Source organism: Nomascus leucogenys, chromosome 15, assembly GCF_006542625.1.
Source record: "Nomascus leucogenys isolate Asia chromosome 15, Asia_NLE_v1, whole genome shotgun sequence".
NCBI classification, from domain to species: domain Eukaryota; kingdom Metazoa; phylum Chordata; class Mammalia; order Primates; family Hylobatidae; genus Nomascus; species Nomascus leucogenys.
The window spans coordinates 45,885,659-45,899,011 of NC_044395.1; the positions used below are offsets into that span (position 1 = coordinate 45,885,659).

At 39.5% G+C, this 13,353-nt stretch overlaps 1 pseudogene; it reads right to left on the reverse strand.

Moving 5' to 3' along the window:
* LOC100607680 overlaps window positions 1-13,353 on the reverse strand; it is a 137,880-nt pseudogene that overhangs the window by 73,316 nt on the left and 51,211 nt on the right.

Sequence of the window (13,353 nt, forward strand, 5' to 3'; positions counted from 1 at the left end):
TCAAGTACCTGGTTCCCTCCCCAGTGTCCACCCTCTAGGGTGACCAGATTTAGCAAATTAAAATACAGGCTGCTCAGTTAAATTTGAATTCCAGATAAACAATGAAGAATTCTTTTTTTTTAATTTTTTTAATTTTTTTTTCACCTAGGCTGGAGTGCAGTGGTGTGATCTCAGCTCACTGCAACCTCCGTCTCCCAGGTTCAAGCGATTCTCCTGCCTTAGCCTCCTGAGTAGCTAGGATTATAGGCATGTGCCACCACACCCAGCTAATTTTTATATTTTTAGTGGAGACAAGGTTTTGCTGTGTTGGTCAGGCTGGTCTCAAACTCCCAGCCTCAAGTTATCAGCACACCTCTGCCTCCAAAATTGCTGGGATTACAGGTGTAAGCCACCATGCCCAGCCAAATTCTTTAGTATAACTATATCCTATGCAATATTTGGGACATAATTATACTAAAAGATTCATTGCTTACCTGAAATTCAAATATAACTGAGTATCTTATACTTCATCTGGCAACCTTCCCAACACCCCTCCACTATTTTCTGGGATATAATACCTACATATAGCACATGCCCAATAAGAGTAAATGGCATATGAATGACTGACTTCTATTTTGTGTGATTACATTTGCCTGATCAAGTAGACTATTTTAGAGTATTAAAAAATATATATATAAGAAATACTACCTTATTAAGGGGCCAAAACAAGTCATTAGTGGAAATCAGTGTTCTCAACTAACATGCACTAAGAATCATAGGGAAGCCAGTTCTTGACCCCATGTCTACAGAAGAAAAAATTCTCGGGTGGGCTAGGAGATTCTGAGGATCACTTTCAACTGATAACAACTGGTATAAACCATACCAGAAAATCACAGCACATTTCTAATCATTATCCTTTCTTTAGCACAGATTAGTCTGGACTTGGTGTATTTAACTGACAATTATTCTGTTAGACAATTAGAGATAAAACTACTGGATTAACCTCAGACATTCCTGGCTTGATATAATGTTGTTTTAACTACATTCCAGCAGAAAAGCAACACATTCTGTAAATACAACACATCTAACTGAAAAGAGAGTGATGTCCTGGCAAGAAATGAAAGCAAGACTTGAAGTGCAACACTCTCTTTCTTGACTCATAACACACACAAATCTCTTTGCCGACAAGAACTTGTGAATATTAAAAATATTTTGTTCTGATTAGAAGCTGCATGAAAGCCTATTTTGGTACCATGCTAATGGATGCCTCTTTTGTTTCTGGCCGATTCCAAACTCCCCCCACCCTAAAAAATTACATGATAATAGAGGCAACCAAAAGGGAGCAGGGGAGGGTTATAATTCGTCCAGTTGCACTAATTTCCAATGGTCACACAAGAAATAAGTGCATCTGACCTCTAAGTTCATCTAGAAAATATCAAAATCCTATGGAAGTGACAGGAACGCCATCAATGCAGAGCACCTAATCTTGACCATTTGCCTCTTCCCAGGGCCCAGATGCATGGAAAGCAAGCCCAGGCCACTCAAGTCACAATTGAAAGAAACACTACCTACCCTGTCCCACTGACATCTGGACTGCTGGCTCATTAAGTGTGTTTTCTTTTTTCCAATCACTTAATTGAGAAAAGCTTGAAGAAGGCATTTAAATGATTTTTCAAACTATCTGCAGTCCAAATAGACCTTCCTTAGCAAGAATTATCATATTAAATATTTCAAGAGAGACTGGTTTCTCTCTAAACAAAGCTTGGTAACAGAGTGGTTATTCGTGTTTCTTTCTACAGGATTTGCTACAGCCTTCCAAATTTCTCTACTCTGCTGACAAATTCAATGTCATTACCCAATGTGATTACTGTGTATTCTATACACAACTCTTGAGCTGTGTCTTCACACAGGGAAATCTCCCGACCACAGTGAGCCAATCAAAAATTCAGAAAATTTCCAGAGACTTAAAAATTGTCTTTTACTCAGGTCTTTTTTTTCTGAGACTTTATGATAGCATTCCTCCCTCCTTACACAAGAATGATCTTCAAGTACATCATTATGACTATCTTCAGCTTGCCTTTGGAATCTGCCTATGTGAGATTTGAAATCAAGAGTCTGAAAGAATTGAAAAGTCTTAATAAAAGCCTTTCCAAGATTCTAAAAGAAGCTACTTTTCATATTTCTTCTTGGATAGTTTAATAAAACTAAGATGAACTGGGCAGGGGCCAGTGAGCTATAGGATTATGAGATTTCACTTGAAAGATAATAACAATAATGCAAGTCACTAACCCAGGCCTGGGGTGTCCTGTGACCTCCAGTCTATCATTTGTGCAAGTTTGATGTCATGGTGGGAAAGTAATCAGAAAATAAGCAGAGCTTGGTGAGGGAATATCAGAACAAAATGTTTAGGTGAAAATCTGTAAGAAATTTTTTTCTTTTTGCTACAGCAATACTATTACATAATCAAATACTCACAAGTAAAATAGATGTCCACAGAAATTATAAATTGTAAATTCTTTGTTCTTAAATAATCTTCAACCATTTTCTAATGCAGACTTGCCAATCTTTAAAAACTGCCTATATGTTTTAAATGACCCTAAAGAATCTAAAACTTCTTATCCCTTTGTAAAATAAAATGTCATACTTTTAACCTTAAAATTTGTGAAAAACTGTTTTTAAAATGATATGGTATTTCCATATTTCCTGAAAGATTTACCGTTAGGCCAAATTCACCAAATAAAATGGCCAGGGAGTGGATAGTGTATCAGTTGGAACACAAAGAACAATGAGGACAGCTCATATTACCTCCTCATACCAATCTTCCTGTTTTCCCACCACTAGTAAAACCAAACAGAGACACTAAATTGAATTCCCTTTATCTTTACATCACCTCACCAGTGGCTGTCCTCTAACATGGTAGAATAGCCTGGTCATGATCTGAGCACCTCTGATTCCCAATCTCCGTTTCTAGTCTTGACTTTTTTCCTGAAAACACATGCTGAGCTTCTACCTGCCTGGAGGGACATCACCACACAGATGTCTAACATCCCTTCAAAGGCCTCATGCCCTGAAACACACCCCAGATTCAAACCCCAATCCTGTTTCTTGCTCTGTACTCCTGGGCTTTATAAAGGTATCATGACTGAACCACAGAGACCTCTGAGGCGGATATAGTTTGGATATTTGTCCCCTCCAAATCTCATGCTGAAATGTGATCCCCAATGTTGGAGATGGGGCCTGCTGGGAGGTGTTTGGGTCATCGGGGTGGATCCCACATGAATGTCTTTGTGTTGTCCTCGCAGTAATGAGTGAGTTATTTCTGTTGGTTACCATAAAATCTGATTGTTAACAAGAGTCTGGCAAAAAGGAGGGGATCCTTTCTCTCTTGCTCCCTGTCTTGCCATGTGACACGCCTGCTCTCCTTTCACCTTCAACCACAAGTAAAAGCTTCCTGAGGCCTCACCAGATGCAGAAGCTGGTGCCATGCTTCTTGTACAGTCTTCAGAACTGTGCACCACATAATACTCTTTTCTTTATAAATTACCCAGCCCCAGGTATTCCTTCAGAGCAATGCCAAACAGACTGAGCAAATTACCTCCCTAAGCCTGTTTCCTTTTCTGTAAAAGCTGACTGTGACAATAACTACTTTAGATGGTCATCAGTAGATTAAATGAGATAATAATAAGGTATGCACTTTTTCATTAGATATTCCCCCTCCTCACTCTCTGTATTGAATCACTGGCCAATACATATCGACTCTGCCAACAAAATGTCTCTCAAATCCTTCCCCAATTTTCCATTCCTACCATCATTGTCCTGGTTTGGACACTCAGCATTTCTAGCCTGAACAATTGCAAAACTCTTGGACTGGTGGCCTTGCTCCCTTTCCTTTCCAATCTGGTGGCCTATTATTGCTCCATGACATAGGGCTATGATGGGACTCAGTCCTTTTGTCCCTTTTCTCAAAACATAGCACAGTTCCTGAGACAGTATAGGCTTCCAACAAACACTTCTTGGCCATGCTGGCTGGCTCCAAATTCATTATTCCAACCACCAGACATAATGAAGCCATGCTCTAAGAAAATTGAACTCATTGTGTTATATCAATACAGAGCCCTCAGGCCTAGATTAGTAATTAGTAAGCAAAATTTGTTCAGCATAGGCAGAAATCATGAGATGTGTTAAATAACACTAGGTAAGTAGGCTAAGTAGAGCATGGGCATGTTAAACATAGAAAGAAAGGGATGGAAAAACCAAAAGATAACTGATTTTCAGTAGGTCGTAAATATACATGAGGCACCTGGACTCTAAATATTCATGATATGCTAAATATATGAGGACACTAAATATTCATGAGCACCCAATATTTATGAGGCCTCAATTTGGCCACTCATTCATCAGTCACACCCATTCTGGCCCCGTGTGACCTCCGCCCAAGAAACACAAACAAAACCCAAGACTATCCAGCAGGCTTATTGACAGGCTACAGCCATGGCCAGGCACACTTCTCCTTGCATCTCTCCAACAGAGCAAGTGTGTGCCCTCAGACCGAGGCCCCTTCTGTCTGTGGTTCTCCTTGCTTGAACCTCAATTCTGATCTCCAAACCATACTAGTAGCAGGGAAGATTCGTGAAACAGAGACAGAACCATTGCTTACCCCAGAATTCAGGCAATATTGTCCTTCTGCCTACTTGTACCCTATCCCAAGAGTGTAAACCTACCCTATCTCTTTCCCTCTTGCTTCTCATCATGTGTTTTAAATTACTTTAATGTAACATGTGATTCATGCATTTTAATGTGATCCATGAGCCTCCTGTTTTGTGGCCTCTGGGAGACCCTGCATGTACAATTCTCAAAGGCAACCACTGCATCCAGGTAACATCCCACACAACACTCTCCCTGCTGCGTAGAGAACAGATTGTAGGAGGAGCAAGAATGGAAACAGGGAGACCACGTTAGGCAGCTATTCCATTCCTCTAGTCAACAGATGAGGGTAGCTTAGGTGAGAATGGTAGTGAAGGGGATGGAAAGACATGGACATATTCAGGATATGTTTTTCTAGGAGAATGAAGAACAGGGATGGTAGTTATGAGCAAGTAGGGAAAGTAAAAGGAGTAGATATTGTAGCTAGAGAAGGCAACTTCAGAGACTGAGATACTGGAGGTGGCAATACTCTAAAAGGCAAAGAAACAACAAAACACCCAAGAATCAGCTCCTGAAGGAACTGAGTACCATGAAAGGTCATTTACACCAGCAACCAAACAAACACTCAAATCCTCTCATACTTCTAGCAGGCTGTCAGTGAAAAACCACCCCTATCTACACAAGGGAACAAACAAATCTGTGACTCTCCTCTCCTCTACCCCTTCACCAGACCCCTAACCCCAACCCTACCCAGGTCCATCTCCTACAACTTCTAGCAGCTCTCTGCCAGAAAGTTCTTCCTCTTACTGACCTAAACCCTGACCCTTAGGTCCCATCCATGAAGATACAGTGATTAGGGTCACCCTTTCTCCACATGACAGCCCTTTAGATTCCTGAGGACATTTATCAAGCAGACTTGAGTCTCCCCATTACAGACAAATATCCCTTTTCACTATTCTGTCTTGTACATGACAAATGTTCAGTTCTTTCACCGCCATAGTTGCTGTCCCCTGAAGTCATCCAGAACTCAGCAGCATCCCAAGAGAAGGACCCGCAGCACAAACAGAAGAAATCAGTCATCTCCATTGATCTCTGCCATACTTAATGCAACCTAGGATTAGCTTCTCTAGTGGCCACATCACAGAGTTAACTCTTATCTGTGGCTGAGAGGAGTATGGACAAAGATGACTGGCATACAGAGGGTGAAGGAACAATGACTCTCTGGTGAGGTGCCATCGAAGTCTGTAGTTAACAGGTATGAGGATGAAGAGGGGGTGGTTGAAACAAATGACAGCACATTCATGAAAGAAGAGAATACCAATCTGGAAGCTGCAGCGGAGAACAGCTTTCTCTTCTCCCCTAATGGTGTTGTGAAGGAAGTGATCTGCTCATGGCAAGGTGACCAAAGGGTTTGAGGAAAAAGTCAAAGGCACAGGAGAGTTTCCTCATACCAGAGCAGCACCTGAAAGGATACAAGTATGCCACGGAGGAGTGAGAGGCCCAGCCAATGCTGACGTGTGGAGGGTAGAAAGCTGGTAAGTCACAATCAGTAACCACACGCTAATGGCATGTTTATATTTACCACTGCCAGCAGGTTAGACAACCTAAACAGTAGCATGCAGTCTTTTGAAAAGCTAAAGGCAGACAGTATATAAAGGAAGGAGTCAGAAGTGAAGGAACCATAATTCTGCTTTAAATAGATACCTTGAAGCAATCCACTATTTTTCACCTCTGGTTCATTTACTTGAATTGTGTCATCTTCAGGGTAGAAGTAGATTTTGTAGTATCTTATTCTGTACTTGGTTTGGCTTTTATCAAGTACTTTCCCTTCCAAATATGCATCAAAAGATAATACTTGTTGGAATCATAATTAGAAACTAAGAAATGAAAATTCAGCAAACTTAAAATCAACAAAGCAGCTGCCTGTATACTTTTTGTTAATATAAAGAAAAAAGTAGAGAGAATTTTTCCAAGAAGGCATTGTACACATCAGCTATGCGAATGGATATACAATCTAAGATACAATACATAAAGATTATTTAATACTTTTATCACCATCTGGTTAAAACAAGGAAATGATATTCAAATAATACATCCATCGTTCAGCTCTACCATAAACTGAACTAGAGTCTGCCTTTGGGATTTCACAGTGGGATTCTAAATGTATATGTTATAGAGATAAAATATTCTTTCTCACAAGATGAATAAGTTTTGTCATTTTTTTCCCATTAACAATAACACAAAGCTGCCTTGGTTCTGGCATAAAATTATCCTGACTGTTGGTCCTGATGATTGCTTGCCTTCAGGCAATTCAAGCAGGCATATCTGAAATTCATCCAATGCCCTGGAGACCCCACCTTACACTTCAGGACCCTCAAGGAGCCTAGCCCAATGCTAGACTCAGACTAATCTTGTATGGGGGCAGTAGGGAATAAGGAAGGGAAGGACAGGTGGATTCTAAAGCAGTTATGGTAAAATTTAGAGATAGTCAAAAATATCTTTGAAAATTCCTTAACTACTTTAGAAAACTGTGCCTCTCAGTAAGTAAAACACAGCCCATTTTTCTCCCATATTGAAGCAGATGACTGCCTGCTTCTTCAGTTGAAGACCAGTTAAAATCATTTCTTTATGCTTAGGTGCCATGTTGTATGAATAATATATATCTTTAGCCATTGGAAACATTCTTAATATGGCATCCTGCTCACACACTGAGCACAACAAGGTAATTGAGGACAACTGTGGAAAAGTAGCTTGAATCTACCTTGTCTTCAAGCTCTCTGAGAGCTACAGTAAATAAATCCAAGGACTTTTTAAATAAATAAAATAGATAAGATTTTAGAAACTCATCAAGAAAAATATAAATAAAATGAGAAATGAGACATTGCATGAGAGATGCAATTATAAGATACAAACCATAAGATAAATTATCTTATTATAGTCATGCAAACATATGAAAATGAATTTTAAAATTGCAATTAAATAAGTGATATTCTGTAAGAACTGTGACTTATCAAAAACACAATGAATAAGCTAATAACCAAGTAAGAAGTGAAAAAAATTACCAAAGAATTGCCCCAATAAAGTCTCCAACCAGGATGATTTACTAATGAATTTGTTCCAACTTTCAAGGAAAAGAAAATTACCAAATTACAAAACTCCCCAAGATACCAAAAATGATGGAAAGCTACGAAGGTGAATTCCTATGCCTAATAGACGTACCACAAAAAAAAAGTAACTGTAAAACAATAGTTCTCACCCTGGCTACACATTAGAATCACCTATAGAGCTTTTAAAAATCCTGATGCATTGGCCACATTGTCCCAACTACCAGCCCCCCGACCCCCACCACAGACATCCACCATCCCCCACCCCACACACACACACACACAAATCAGATTCTCTCAGGGTAGGCCTAGGCATCAGTAATTTTTAAAGCTCCCTAAGTGATTACAAACTGCAAGCCAAGGTTGAAAATTACTGCTACAGAACAATTTCACTACTTATGATTTATAGAAGATCCTATGTAAAATACAAGCAAAGAGAATTCAATGGTCTGTAACAGTTACAAGACACCTACACACAAAAAAAAACATCATTTTATTCACAGATACCAACATGTTTCCCACTTAGGAAATACGAGCAAATACATAATGATCTCACACCACTTCCTAGCACATACATTTTTAAATGCAAGGGTAGTTCCTTAACAAGATTACAAAAAGATATGCTTTAAAACAACAGCCTAAATATCTAACATAATACTTAATTAAACTATGTGCCTGCCAAAATCAGGAACAGAACAATAATGCCCCTACTAACATCATTATTTAATATTGTTTTTAAAAGCTCTGAACAATGTAGAAATATATGAAGTAAAAATATTAGCAAGAAAGAGACAAAAATTATCATTATGGGTAGATAAAATAATGGCCTAGGCAAAGGCTGAAAAACTAACAAAGATTTCAGTACAACCATACCTGAATTTAAAATATTCTTATGTTTTAGCAATAACCAGCTAGACCATACAGTGGGGGGAAAGTATGTTTATAATAAAAAAATTACAAAATACTAAAAAATAGTTTTAATAAAAACTCTGTGACCCAGATAAAACTCTAAAAATATTTACTAGAAGATATATTAGTAGAAGATATATTAGTAGAAGAGCTTGACTAAAAGGATAGGCAAATGTATTCTGGATAAGCAGATTAAAATAACTTTTCAAGTGGGTATTTCAGTGTCATTTTGGAGGGACTTAGAATTATTATTATTATTATTTTTTAAATGAAGTCTCACTCTGTCACCCAGGCTGGAGTGCAGCGTGGTGTGATCTGGACTCTTCTGCAACCTCTGCCTCCCGGGTTCAAGTGATTCTCCTGCCTCAGCCTCCGCAGTAGCTGGGACTACAGGTGCACACCTCCACGCCCAGCTAATTTTTGTATTTTTAGTAGAGACAGAGTTTCACCATGTTGGCCAGACTTGTCTCAAACTCCTGACCTCAGGTGATCCACCTGCCTCGGCCTCCCAAAGTGCTGGGATTACAGGCGTGAGCCACCAGGCCTGGCCTAGAATTATTTTTTTAAGTCTACCTGATAAACAGTTCACCCTATTAAAGATAGTTGTAAAATTTAAGTGTAATGAAGGAAATCTAGCTCTCCCAGACTTTATACCTTAATATAATAGTTCATTTATTAAAGCAGTGCAATACCACAGTAACAAGAGACATAGTAGGTGTAAAAGAATAGATGCCCTGGAAATAGACTCTGTTAACAGGAATTTAACACATAATGAAAAAGGAGTCACATATCAATACGCAAAAAAAGTACCAACTTGGAAAAGCATCAGTGTATAGCCTCCTGTAAAATCCAACCCAAATATCAGATGAAGTATTGGCTTAAATGTAATAAATCAATTCCTTTCACCTTCCAAAAAAATAAATGTGTCAAGCCTCAGAAGGAGGAACGACATTGCAGGCTTGGGGGAAAAAGAGAAAGAAAACATTTTAAAAAATTAAGATTTAACTACATAAGTTATAACTCCAATATGCTAAAATAGAAACAAAAACATGCTAAAAAAAAGTTTAGAAAATATGGCTAAACTTTAATTTTATAAAAATGTTTAAATTAATTTTTTAAAGACGCTAAAAGAGAAATGGGGAAACAGCATAAACAAAATTCATGAGAGGGTCAACAAATAAAAAGAAGTTCACTCTAAGAAACTGTCAGATTAAGTGCAAATTAAAATAACAACGAAGCATTGGGTTTATGTGTGTGTTTCTCCTATTAAATGGACCATTCATTACGGATGAGATTTTAAGTTAGTGCAATTTTCTGCGGCAACGTAATGCTATGAGGAACCAATTTAAAATTCCTACCTCCTCTCAGGAACTCCATTTCCCCGCACGTCGTCCAAAGAAACAACCCAAAATACAGAAGAAACTTATATGTGCAAAGATGTTGGTGAATTACGGCACATCTACGTTCTGCATCAAGTATTATAAAGGCACCAGCATGATATCTTTGAAAAACGTGAGGCAATAGGAAAAATACTGAGGCTATATAGTAATGTTAAGTGAATAAAACACAGGACTGGGCCGGGTGCGGTGGATCACATCTGTAATCCAGCAGTTTGGGAGGCCGAGGCAGGTGGATCACCTGAGATTAGGAGTTGGAGACCAGCCTGGCCAACATGGTGAAACCCCATCTCTACTAAAAAAAAAAAAAAAAAAAAATACAAAATTTAGCCTGGCGTGGTGGCACGAGCCTGTAGTCCCAACTACTTGGGAGGCAGAGGCAGGAGAATCACTTGAACCCAGGAGGTGGAGGTTGCAGTGAGCCGAGATCTCACTACTGCAATCCAGCCTGGGCGACAGAGTGAGACTCCCTCTCGGGGGCGTGGGAGGAGGACAAAGAAAAAAAAAAAAAAACACCACAAGACTGAAAATTGTTATATACCACAGTCATAACTATGTTTTTTAAAACTATGTTTCTAAACTATGCTCTAAAAACCATGACTACGCTTTTGGAAAAAACTGAGGGTGGAGGAGAGGAACAAAAAGCATGTAATGGCGGCAGCTCGGGTAGACACGTGGCTGGGCAGTGAGAAGAGGCTGGTTATGGAGGGGCTGGATGGCGGTGGGGTGGTGAGTGTTGCCTTTAGATGGAGTGGGCTGCTGGCCTGACCCAGGCTGGTAGGCGAGGTGATGGGGGCTGGGCAGGTTTCCCGACTCGGCTTCTAGGGTGTGTTCTGCCCTGTCCTCCAGCTGGTCATTGGGGAACAGGGCCTCTAGGTCAGTAGCCCACCCAGGGGCACCCTGTGTATTATCCCTAAAGTGTCTTGTAGTCATTTCATGGACTCTGACATCTCCAAAGGGCCTTGTATTCCAAACCAAAAGTAAGAGTTTTGATCGGAAGCACTTTTTGTTTTTGAGACGGAGTCTCACTCTGTCTCCCAGGCTGGAGTGCAGTGGCACGATCTCAGCTCACCGCAAGCAAGAATTAAAAGTGAGGTAGGTGATTTGTGTATTATATTTGTATATTATAGGAATTCTATTTAAAAAATTTAAAAATTGGTCGGGTGTGGTGACTCACACCTGTAATTCCAGCACTTTGGGAGGCCAAGGCGAGCGGATCACTTGAGCCCAGGAATTCAAGACCAGCCTGGGCAACATAGTGAAACCCCGTCTCTACAAAAAAAAATAAAAACAACAAAACAACAGCTGAGTGTGGTGGCACACGCCTGTAATTCCAGCTACTTGGGAGGCTGAGGTGGGAGGATCACTTGAATCCAGGATTCTCAGGCTGCAGTGAGCTATAACCACACCACTGCACTCCAGCCTGGCAACAGAGTGAAACCCCCATCTCTAAAAAAAAAAAAAAAAAATTTAATAGAAAATGGGCCGGGCGCAGTGGCTCACGCCTGTAATCCCAGCACTTTGGGAGGCCAAAGCAAGTGGATCACTTGAGCCCAGGAGATTGAAACTAGCCTAGGCAACATAGTGAAGCCCGTTTCTAAAAAAAAAAGTTTTAAATAAAAAATGTAAGTATGCACTCAACAAGGTAATCAAGATATACACACAATGAGTTTTCCTTTCAAAAAAAATTTTTCGATAGAAAATTTTTTTTTTTAATTTTAGATGGGAAAACTACTTTTCCAACCTGCTCCTCTCTCCCTGCAATTCTGTGTGGCAAGTGCAAGTATTATACTCTGCAGTGTTTCTAACATGCAGGAGAGAACCTTGTTGTAATTCACCTTTATTTCTTTAGGAAGGGGAGTGAGCAATGTAGTTCTGAGTGTAGTATATCAAGAATGGTCTAAATCAAAAAGCACAATCTTCATTTACTTATTCCATGAGTGAGGTAAAGAATAGTTCACCTACTCATGTTACTAGTAAAACCTTGCAATGCAAATGTGCAAAATTTGGGACACTTTGTAAATAGTTTGCTACTTAAGTGATAGATATTCCATTGAACCTCGAAGAATTATTATTTAGCATTATTTGTCTGGCATTTGGTGTGTCTACTCTCCCATCCTGGAGGCATCAGAGGGTTGTGAAGGTAGCCAGTAATCTAGAAATTCAGTTTACTCTTAGTGGTCTCTGGACTAATAGTCCAGAGTCACAGAGCCTCTCAAGGCCCATTAACAGGCTCCCTGAACCTTGGCAGTCCTTTCAGGGCATGTCAACATTTTGCTTCACTTAAATTTTAGAAAGGCAGCTATTTCTACCTTTAAAGCTCAAAAGAAACAAACTGCCCACTTTGTCTTGGGAGACAGAGGGATTTGCTTTTTCAGTTGGTTTTTATTCATATCTAACTTCAAAATTCATACCTGCTTACTAAAAATTTTTGAGACAAAAAAATAAATGTGATTTTTTAAAAACCCAAACAAAATAAAAGCAACAAAAGGAAAAATGCACATGGTAAAATTGATTTTTAAAAAATCAATAGAGCCGGGCCGGGTGTGGTGGCTCACGCTTGTAATCCCAGCACTTTGGGAGGCCGAGGCGGGCGGATCACGAGGTCAGGAGATCGAGACCACGGTGAAACCCCGTCTCTACTAAAAATATAAAAAAATTAGCCGGGCGTGGTGGCGGGCGCCTGTAGTCCCAGCTACTCGGAGAGGCTGAGGCAGGAGAATGGCGTGAACCTGGGAGGCGGAGCTTGCAGTGAGCCGAGATTGCGCCACTGCACTCCGGCCTGGGCGACAGAGCGAGACTCCATCTCAAAAAAAAAAAAAAAATCAATAGAAGAGTCAAATATTGGCAAAATCTGGATATACAAAATTTGACTCAGGAAAATTGATTTTGGTAGAAATGTGATCATCAAAGAAAACTCAGATTGTCAAAAGCCATGATGGACAGCATTCATATAGACAAAAATTAATGAACCAAATGTTTTAAGTAAAATTTGTTGTAGAAAAAAATCTATTGACAATATTTCTTAATAGGAAAATATGGTAACAGTTTACCCGCATGGAAAAATTGTTCAAAGAATTAAAGTAGCTTGTAGTGGGGAAACAGTAAAAAGTAAAAATTAAAAAAAAACACACAAAGAGGGAGTAAAATAGCCCATAATGCTACCCACTTAGGGACAATCACTAACATTTGGAGTAGCTTTTTGGCAGTTTTCTCTAATATTTCTATATATTGGCCAATTCCAGCATTGTACTTAAGTCAGTTTTGCTAATTAATACTATTCACTTCATAGTTAGCATAGCTATACATTTTACTTCCTC